We start from the raw sequence: 12022 nt of genomic DNA, 5'->3' as shown, positions 1-12022 counted from the left end.
GACCCAGGATAGGCCCAGGTCTACCCCACACACACCTGGAAACCCAGGCCTAACTCACTTCCACCTTGGGATACTGAAGCCATCCATATCCTCCCCATGCAGTAGCCTCTACATGGAAACTACAGAAAGGATCTAGAAGCAGCTGCATCTTGGAGCAGGCATTCCAAAGCCATTGTAAGGACCACCCCTTTAGCCTCATCTCTGAAAGACGTTGCATCCATCTTGGGGCACCTCCACTACTATCTTGAGTTACCTCCACTATCGCCACCACCACCTACAGTTGCAGTAGCATCCATCAAGGGACACTATCAGGGTCTGGAAACCCAACACCAAGGTGAAGTACAGCTAATCTGCACAGATACAGATACTACAAGATTATAGGGTAGAAACTCTAATACCTCAGATCCACACTGCAAGAAAGGAAGACACATAGACATAGACAACATGAAAAAACAAGGGAGGACACTGCCTCAAACAAACTAGGATACTATAAAAACAGAACCTACGGACAGCACAGTTGATGAAATATCAGAAAAGGAGTTCAGAATGTTTATAATTAAAATAAATTTGAATTAAAGAATGACCTAAATGAGCAAATACAGGCAAAAATTGATCACTTCAACAAAGAAATAAGAAAGCAAAAACAGCAAATCACTGGTAACACCAAGAAAGAGATAAGGGAGCAAATACAGGTAGCAAAAGATTATTTCAAGAAAGAGATAGAGATTCTGAAAAAAAAAGCAATCAGAAATCCTTGAAATAAAGGAAATAACAAACCAAATAAAAACCTCTATAGAAAGCATCACCACCAGACTAAATCACTTGGAAGACAGAATGTCAGATAATAAAGACAAAGTATACAATCTAGAAAATAAAGTTGGCCACACAATGAAGATGGTAAGAAACCATGATCAGAACATCCAAGAATTATGGGATAGCATCAAAAGACCCAATATAAGAGTTATAGGGATAGAGGAAGGCACAGAGTTTCAAACCAAAGGAATGCACAATCACTTCAATGAGATAATATCAGAAAATTTCTCAAACATGAAGAATGAATTGGAAAATCAAATACAAGAGGCTTACAGGACACCAAATGTACAAAATTACATCAGATTTATACCAAGGCACATTATAATGAAAATGTATACCATACAGAATAAGGATGGAATCTTTTAAAAAATATTTTTATTAGTTGTTGGCGGGATCTTCATTTTATTTACTTATTTATTTATATGTGGTGCTGAGGATCAAACCCAGTGTCTCACACATGCTAGGCAAGAGTGCTACCACTGAGCCACAACTCCAGGCCCAAGGATAGAATCTTAAAGGCCCCAAGGGAGAGGAATCAGATCACATATAGCAGGAGACTAATTTGTATCCCAGCAGATTTTTCAACCAAAACCCTCAAAGCTTTGAAAGAAAATGGATGCCAACCAAGAATCATACCCAGCAAAATTAAACTTTAGATTTGATGATGAAATAAAAACCTTCCATGATAAACAAAAGTTAAAAGAATTTACAACTAGAAAGCCTGTACTACAGAACATCCTCAGAAAATATTCCATGAAGTGGAAATGAAAAACAATGAAAATCATCAGAGGGAAGTATTACACTAAAGTACAAAACTAACCAGAGGAGAAACCAAGTCATATTAAATACCAAAAATAAACAAAATTGCTGGGAATACAAATAATGTCTCAATAATAACACTGAATGTTAATGGCCTAAATTCGCCAATCAAAAGACATAGGCTGGCACATTGGATTTTACAAAAATATCCAACAATATACTGCCTCCAAGAGACTCATAGGAAAAAACATCCACAGACTGAAGGTGAAGGGTTGGGAAAAATCATATTACTCACATGGACTGTGGAAGCAAGCAGGGGTTTTCATCCTCATATCAAATAATGTAGACTTCAAGCTAAATTCAATCAAAAGGGATAATGAAGGACACTTCATACTGTTCAAAGGAACCATATACCAACAACACATAACAATTATAAATATCTATGCCCCAAACAATGGAGTATCTGCATTCATCAAACAAACTCTTCTCAAGTTCAAGATCAAATACAACAAAAAACAATAACTCTGAGTGACTTTAACACACCTCTTTCACCACTGGACAGATCTACCAAATGAAAGCTGAACAAGGAAACTATAGAACTCAATATATATATAGAATATATATATATATATATATATATATATATATATATATATAGAAAGAGAGAGAGAGAGAGAGAGAGAGAGAGAGAGAATATTTCATCCTCAACAGGCAAATACACTTTCTTCTCAGCAGCACAAGTATTCTTCTCTAAAATAGACTACATATTATTCCCCAAAGCAACTCTAATCAAATACAAATAAGTAAAGATACTACCCTGCCTCTATCAGATAATAATGGAAGAAAGTTAGAAATCAATGATAAAATAAAAAATAAAAGCTACTCTAACACCTGGAGAATAAATAATATGCTACTGAATGAACAGTGGTTGAAAAAGACATCAAAGAGGAGATTAAAAATTTCTTAGAACTAAATGAGAACACTGATATAATGTATCAAATTATCTGGTACACTATGAAGGCAGTACTAAGAGAAAAGTTTATTGCATGGAGTTCATCCCTTAAAAGAAGAAAAAGTCAACAAATAAATGAGCTAACATTACATCTCAAAACCCTAGAAAATGAAGAACATTTCAACACCAAAAGCAGGAGAAGATAGGAAATAATTAAAGTCAGAACTGAAATCAATGAACTTGAAACAAAAGAAACAATTTTTAAAAATTGACAAAACAAAAAGTTAAATAAAGATAAATAAAATTGAAAACTCTTAGCCATGATAACAAAGAGAAAGAGAGAAAAAACTCAAATTACTAATATACATGATTAAAAAGAAAATATCACAACATACACTACAGAAATACAGAAGATAATTAGAAATTATTTTGAAAACTTGTACTCCAATAAAGTAGGAAATATCAAAAGCATAGACAAATTTCTAGAGTCAGATGATTTTCCCAAATTGAATCAGGATGATGACATAATTTAAACAGATCAATTTCAAGCAATGAAATAGAATATGCCATCAGAAGCCTACCAACCATGAAAAGCCCAGGACCAGATGAATACACAGCTGAGTTCTAAAGACCTTTAAAAAAGAACTAATACCAATACTATTTAAATTATTTCATGAAATAGAAAACGAGGAAGCACTCCCAAACTCATTCTATGAGGCCAATATCACTTTAATTCCAAAACCAGGCAAAGACATATCAAAGAAATAACACTTCAGACCAATGAATGTAATGCAAACATTCTCAAAAAAATTTTGGCAAATCAAACTCAAAAACATATTAAAAAGATAGTACACCACAATCAACTGGGGTTCATCCCAAGGATTCAAGATTGGTTCAACATATAGAAATCAAATAATGTAACTCACCACATCAATAGAATTAAAGATAAGAAATATATGATCATCTCAATAGATGCAGAGAAAGCATTCAACAAAAATACAGCACCCCTTTATATTCAACACATTAGAAAAACTAGGGATAAGAGGAACATATCTCAACTTCGCAAAAGCTATCTATACTAGGCCCAGGCCAACACATTCTAAATGGAGAAAAATTGAAAGCATTCCTTCTAAAACTGGAAGAAGATAGAGATGTCCACTTTCATCACTTCTGTTTTACAAAGTTCTTGAAACACTGGCCAGAGCAATTAGACAGAAGAGAGAAATTAAGGGATATGGATAGGAAAAGAAGAACTCAAATTAGTACTATTGGTTGATGATATGATTCTGTACATAGAAGACCCAAAAATTCCACCAGCATACTTCTAGAACTAGTAAATAAAATTCAGCTAAATTTTAGATATAAAATCAAAGGCATTTCTGTACATCAGTGACAAACCTTCTGAAAGAAAAGCTACCTCATTTACAATAGCCTCAAAAAACAATTCTTGAGAATCAGCTGAATGAAAGAGGTGAAAGATCTCTACAACAAAAACTACAGAACACTAAAGTAAGAAATTAAAGAAGACCTGAGAAAAGGAAAAGATCTAGCTGGGGCTGGGGCTGGGGCTGGGGCTCAGCAGTGCTACACTAGCCTGGCATGTGTGAGGCACTGGGTTCGATTCTCAGCACTGCATATACAAAATAAAATAAAGATCTATCAACAACTAAAAAAAATAAAAGAAAATGAAAAGTTCTCCCTTGTTCTTGGATATGCAGAATTAATGTTGTCAAAATGACTATACTATCAAAAGTACTATACAGATTTAATGCAATTCCAATCAAAATTCCAATGACATTCCCTATAGAAATAGAAAAGGCAGTCATGAAATTTATCTGGAAAAATAAGAGACCAAGAATAGCTAAAGTAATTCTTAGCAAGAAGAGCAAAGCTGGTGGCATCACTATACCAGACCTTAAACTACACTACAGAGCAATAGTAACAAAAACAGCATGGTAATGGCACCAAAATAGACTTGGAGACCAGTGGTACAGAATAGAGGACACAGAGATAAACCACATAAATACAGTTATCTCATACTACACAAACGTGCCAAAAACATATATTGGAGAAAAGATAACCTTTTCAAAAAATGGCGCTAGAAAAACTGAAAATCCACATGCAGCAAAATTAAATTAAGCCCCTATCTTTCACCATGCACAAAACTTAGATCAAAGTGGATCAAGGACCTTGGAATTAGTCCAGAACACTGTACCTATTAGAAGAAAAAGTAGGCCCAAATCTCCATCATGTCAGATTAGACCCCGACTTCCTTAACAAGACTCCTATAGCACAGAAATAAAATCAAGAACCAATAAATAGGATACATTCAAACTACAAGCTTCTTCTCAACAAAAGAAACACTCAGTAAAGTGAAGAGAGAGCCTACAGAGTGGGAGCAAATTTTTACCACATGCACATCAGATAGAGCACTAATCTCTGGGATATTCAAAGAACTAAAAAATCTTAACACCAAAAAAAAAAATAAAATAACCCAATTAGTAAATGATCCAAGGAACTGGACAGACAAATATATGAAAAAAATGTTCATCATCTCTAGCAACTAGAGAAATGCAAATCAAAACTACTCTAAGATTTCATCTCACTCCAGTCAGAATGGCAGCTATTAAGAATACAAACAACAATTAGTGTTGGCAAGGATGTGGGGGGAAAGGCATACTCCATAAATTGCTGGTGGGACTGTAAATTGGTGCAACCAATCTGAAAAGCAGTATGGAGACTCCTTGGAAAAATAGGTATGGAACCACCATTTGATCCAGCTATTCCTTTTCTCGGACTATACCCAAAGGACCTAAAAACAGCATACTACAGGGATACATATAGAAATTTAGTGATCCTGCAGCTAGACAGCCACATAAATGTTTGTAGCAGCGTAATTCATAATAGCTAAACTGTGGAACCAACCTAGATGCCCTTCAGTAAATGAATGGACAAAGAAAATGTGGCATACATACACATGAAATATTACTCAGCATTAAAAAAGAATAAAATCATGACATTTGCAGGTAAATGGATGGAGTTGGAGAATATCATGCTAAGTGAAGTTAGACAATCCCAAAAAATTAAAGGCCAAATGTTGTCTCTAACATATGGATGCTGATCCATAATAGGGGTTGGGGGGAGCATGGGAGGAGTGGAGGAACTTTGAAGAGGATAAAATTGAGGGAGGGAAAGGAGGGACATGGGTGTAGGAAAGATAGTGGAATGAGATGAACATCATTAAGTACATGTATAAAGACACAAATGGTGTACAACCACAGAAATGAGAAATTGTGCTCTATATGTGTACTATGAATTGAAATGCATTCTGCTGTCATTTCCATATCTTGCAAAATTAATATAAATCTGAAGTAATTTCTTAGTAAATTCTAGAGTAACCACTAATAAAATATAGTGAAAGATTTTAAAGGAATTAGTTAAGAGAATTTCCATTACAGTAGAAAATCAGGGCTGCCACCCCCACCACAAGCTACAACTCCATCAGAGTGCACAGGCCTGGGGAAAAGACTGCCTCCAACTAGGATTCAGAGGGGAGACTTGGGGCTGGGGTTGTAGCTCAGTGGTAGAGTGCTTGGCTAGCATGTATGAGGCACGGGGTTCGATTCCTGGCACCACATAAAAATAAACGAATAAAATAAAGGTAGATAAAATAAAATAAAGGTATGCTATCCATCCTCAGGTACAAATTTTTTTTTTTTTTTTAAAAAGCGGGTGTGTGGGAGACCCACTGTGGTTTCCACAGGCCAGGCTGTTGCTGCCTGGAGCCTGGGAGTCAGGGTGCCCAGCTGAGCCCTGGTGGTGTCTGGTTTCACAGGATCACAGCTGGAGAGATGTTTACTCCAAGATGAATTGTACCATGTGTCTGTCTGACCATATCTAATTTCAATAACATTTAGAGGAGAATATGGACATAAAACATTAAAAATGATGCAGGTTTGAGTCAAGATTTGGGAGGTGTTGAAGAGATGAATGTATTCTGCATACAACAAGGGCCTGGGGGAGCCCCCAGTGTTTGTACAATCCCTCGCCTCAGCCCACAAAAATTTATTTCTTGAAGTTCTAATCCCAGTGTAACTGTGTTTGTAGATAGAGTATTTAAGTGATAATTGAGGCTAAATATGGTCAAAAGAATGGAGAGGAGGGAAGGAAAGAAATAAAAGGAAGAGAAGAGAAGGTGCACCCCAAAATCAATAAAACTGGTGCTCCATAATATGAGTAAAAGAGATCTTCCTTTCTCTCCTCCTCCTTCTCCTTCTTCTGCTTCTCCTACTTCTCTCTCTCTCTCTCTCTCTCTCTCTCTCTCTCATATATATATATATATATATATATATATATATATATATATATATATAGAATTTCCAGATCATGAACCCACACAAAAAAGGTTAGATTGCTACCAAGCAGCACAATATCCCACTTTGGGAAGAAGAGATTAGGATTCAAGTTGTTATTGGGCAGCTATAATACTGCCTGGGAGAAAGGAAGCCAGGCCATAATGCTCTCTGCTCCAGAACATTTGAAAACAAACTGGTTGAAAAATGGGTTTATTCAAACCAGTTTTGAAAGAGGATGGAAAAAAAACTTGTTTCAAAAGTTTCATCTCCAAAATCCCTGAAAATAAGCCTAATTTTTAAAGAAGAGGCAAGGAAGTGACACGGGCAGGAAATATACCTATAGAGACTTAGGGATCCTGCAGCTCGACAGGCCTGAGTGGGCATCTCTGCTCCCATCTTCTGTGGAGAGTCCCTGGGTGGCGTATCTGGCCTTTAGCTACCTCCTTCAGCAGAAGAATATATTCCAGTCCAGGGAGGAAGTGCCCCTCAAAGAGTCTGATTCAAAATTAGAAGGTGTTTTAGTCAGCTTTGAGTCATCATGACCAAAAGAAGTGACAAGAACAACATAAAGGAAGAAATGTTTATTTGTGTTTTGGGGTTTCAGAGATCTCAGAGCCTGGACAGCCAACTCCATTGCTCTGGGCCTGAGGAGAGATAGAACCTCAGGGCAGAAGGGTGTGGAGGGGAAAATCAGCTCAGGACATGGTAATCAGGAAACAGAGATAGATAGAAAGATAGATAGACAGACAGACAGACAGACAGATAGATAGATAGATAGATAGATAGATAGATAGATAGATAGATAGGGAACTGCCCTCACCAGGGATAAAATATATACCCCAAATGCAGACACCCTCAGTGACCTAGCTCCTCTACCTACATCCTACTTGCCTACAGTTACCACCCAGTTAATTCCTCTCAGTGGATCAATCCACTTATTAGGTTACAACTCTCATAATTGTATCATTTCACATATGAATGTTCTTTTATTGCCTCACACAGGACCTTTTGGGGGACATCTCATATCTAAACCTTAGCAATAGGAAAACAGGCAGGTTTTATTCCAAGCCAGCATGGAAGGAAGATGGTTGAAATACAAGTGTTTCAACATTTCCATGTCAGAAAAGCCCTGGGACAGGACAGCTTTTAAAAGTGGGAGGGTGCATTAGAAAGAAAGACAGAAAATTCACAGGTTTTACCTTCTTAGGAGTCATTGTGGCCCAAGGAAATTTTGCAGGTTTTGCCTCTTTCTGAGTCCCTGGAGCCTTCTCCTCATATCAAAAGGAGCCAGGCCATCCTGAGATGAGGATCTATGCGTCACCATTGTATACTAGGTTTGTCAGTGTGGGAGGCCACCCCTGAGCTATTGGCATAGCCTCTACTCAGATATGAAGCTAAGGAAATTTTGGTCTGGCCTTGCAATCATTTTGTGGTGTTTTACGCACAGCACGTGACCTCAGTCTTCACTCAGCTATAGAGGCTGCTTAGTAGCTCTGGAGTTGGGCGTTACCCACTGATTTTGAAGAGCCCACCCTCTACCTTATATGGAAAAAGAACATTCCATGGATATCCTTTGAAGCCCCCTTTGTATAAATAAAGGAAATACAGGTTTGCTTGCTCTCTATTTCCAGCGTAGAAGCTCGACCCATGCCGGGAGGTGACGAATAACTTGTGTACGTTGATGCAGCAGGAATGGAAGCCGTTTATTGTAGGACAACAGAGCTATTTATACATTTTGCACAGCTTATCTTAATTAGCATAAACTAGATACATCAGTCAACCAATAAGGAATCTCCACACTTAATGGCTTGCTTTTGTTACTTCTCAAACCACTCCCTCTGGCATTTTGCCAGGCACCATCCAGACTTGTTTACGAACTCTAACATTCCCCTGGCAAAATACCACGTGTTATTTTGACTTGTCTACAGACCTTAACAGACCCATAAGGTTGAAGGAGAGCCGTTCTTTCCCCCATGTTTTAGGTACTACTTTCTGTATTGTGTGATTTTCCACCATCTTCTTCTTAGCTTTATATTGCACCCAGTTTGTCTAATCTGTGTGGGTCACAGTTGAGACGTCAGGATACAGACAACTCTTCTCTTTGGTTCACAGGGTGAGCTTTCATGAACTGCATGTGGAGAGCTGCACTGACATCAGTTCATTCAAGGAGCCTCATCTGTACCTAGACCTGATTCAGATGATGAGACTCTGGAGTTGACACTGGTTAGAAGAGGAAATGAGACTTTTGGAAGTCTTGAATGAAAAGCAGTTTATTGTACACATAGAAAGAATATGAATGATTTTTGGTCAGAAGGATGACTTTGGTGGTTTTCAACTGATCACAAGTTCCTTGATACTCAAGAAGAGAACCTAGTTCCCCTCCTCATGAATGTGGCTGACTTCTTCAATTCACTCCAGTGATGAGACAAAGCAGAATCGATGGTGTGCGTCACAGTCATTAAGACACTGGGGTTTCCTGCTTGCTCTGCTCTCTCTTGGATCATTCACTCCTGGCTAAGTCGTCTTCCACTGGACAGTCACCTAAAGGGAGTTCCCCATGGCCAGGAACTGAGGGCTGTGGCCACGAGCTACAGGAATGAGCTGTGGATGAGGTCCTTCCTTCCCTGCCCATCAGCCTTCAGGTTCTGGTTTTGAACATTGCCCATAGGAAAGTGGCAAGATCATAAACCCTGGTAATTTCAAGCTACTCCATTTGGGAGTGATTTTTACAAATCACTAAGTAAGAAATGTACAGGGAACAACTATGCAATTGAGGGATTTTTAGTTCAAAATCCCCAAGAGAAAGCTCTATTTGTATTTATTAAGTAAGTGTAAAAGGTCAAAGAGAGCCAGTTGTAGTGGAGCTCACCTGTAAGTCCAGCCTAAGGAGGCTGAGGCAGGAGGATTGAAGTTCAAAGCCAGTCTCAGCAATTTAGCCAGGCCCTAAGCAACTTAGTGAGACACTGTTTCAGAATAGAGTATAAAATGGATGGTGATGTGGTTCAGTGGTTAAGTGTCCTTGAGTTCAATCCCAGTACAAAAAAAAAAAAAAAAAAAGAAGAAGAAGAAGGGGTCAGAGAGAGAGAAAGAAATATAGTCTTTCACATTGAGCCTGAAATTTGCCAGTTCTGATGCTCTTACTTTTTCTAGGAGTCTGAGTTTTCCACTGATATTGTTTGCTGTCAAACTAAAGAATTCCTTTATGGTTTCATATAGTTCAGATTAGTATTTGTTATGATTTAGATATGAGGTTGCCCCAAAAGCTCACAGGTTAGACAGATATACACTAATGGATTGACTGTGTTTTACTCAGAGACTTGAAGGCATTGCCTCCCTTTCTTCTTGTTCTGTGGTTTTTGATAAGTCATCGGGCAGAAAAGGAGGTTCCAGAGAACAAGAAACAGGAAAAGTAATGGGTAGGCCCCAAACCTTTGATGTTAACAGCCACAATAAGCCTTATGAGTCACCCCTCCAATTAAAAGGCTGATAGGTTGAGTGGCAGAGATGTGCTATTGGCAATATATGCATTTGCAGTATAAATATTGAAGTGAAAGTCAATTCATGGGAAAAGGTACACCATGCCAACAGTAAGCCTAAGCAGGCTGGGTGGCCACGGTACTATAAGGAAAACACATTTCAAAATAAAATGTATTGTTAGAGATAAAGAAGAACCCTTCATGAGGATAAAAGAGTCAACAGGAAGACAGCACTCAGAAATATCCCAACAATACTGCTTTGAAATACATGAGGCAAAATTGACAGAATTAAATGGAGAAATATACAACTCCAGAATTGCAACCAGAGAGTTTCATACACTTCTCAGCAATTTAGACAACAACTAGAGGGAAAGAAAGCAAAGAGATAGATGGGAAAAACACTAAAAGCAACATAGACTTCACTGACATTAATAAAATGTACACAAACATCAACAAGAGCATACATTTTATTTCAAGAGCAAGTGTTACATTCTCCATGCTCGACCATTGTTTTGGAGCCATAAAAAAATTCTCAACAAATGTGAAAATACTGTAGTGATTCAGAGTATATTTTGTGACCATAAGAGCATTAAGTTAAAAACAAATTTCAATAAGATAACCAGTCATAAATATTTGCAAATTAAACAATAAAATTCTAAATAATCATAGAATGAAAGAAAAAATAGAAAACATCTAAACTGAATGATAAGGAAATGAAGCATATTAAAACATGTAATATCTCAAGTTGATAACTCCAGCCTTAAAGCACTGCATACCCTAGGCAAGTATAAAGAAGGAAATAAAAACAAATTTTTAAAATTGATAGACCCTACCTGGATTTATTTTTCATGAAAAAATACTCTTTATAAGCCTCTGCCTGAATAGATTTAGAGGAAAAAGGGAGCAAATTGCCAATGTGGGAATGAAAGAAAAGCTATCAGGATGGATAATCTGGATAATAGAATAATGACCTGGGAATATTAGCAAAGCATTCATTATAACACATTTGACAATCTAGATGAAGTTAACAATTTCATGAGAGACACAAATTAAGTGAAAAAAGAAAAGTTATACACCAACTGTAGACATTTTCATTCTGTGATTGAAAACCTCCCTAGAGAGAACTCTTCAGATCCTAAGATCTCATGGGTAAATCATATTGAACATATAATTAAAAATAATATCAATTATTAGAAATTAAAACATAGAACAACTCATATCTCCTTTTAAAGACCAATATTATCCTGCTTCCAAAACTAAGCAAAGACGTAACAACAAAGAACAGTAGATAAAGACCCACACGAGACTCAACACAAAAATCTACAAAGGACATTAAGAAATCAAATACAAAAATTGTGCAAAAAGCAAAATATATCTGTTCACACTGGTTTTATCCTATCATAGAAAATCAAAGTTGGTCTTTGTTTTAGAATAAAGCAAAAATCCTTAACATCACATTAAGAGAATGAAAGTGAAAAGCCATAGGTTCACTACAAGGGATGTAGGAAAATCATTTTGTGGTAAAATCTCTGGGGCTCTAGGTATTGAAAGGAACATTCTCAACCAAATTAGGGAGAGTAATGAAATTCTACCTCTGGCATCTGTATCAGTGATGAAAGGCTCAACACTTTCTTTTGGGGATCAGCAACAAAGTTAAAATATTGGAT

The sequence above is a fragment of the Ictidomys tridecemlineatus genome, chromosome 8, assembly GCF_052094955.1.
Source record: "Ictidomys tridecemlineatus isolate mIctTri1 chromosome 8, mIctTri1.hap1, whole genome shotgun sequence".
Lineage (NCBI taxonomy): Eukaryota > Metazoa > Chordata > Mammalia > Rodentia > Sciuridae > Ictidomys > Ictidomys tridecemlineatus.
This window is presented reverse-complemented; position numbering follows the sequence as displayed.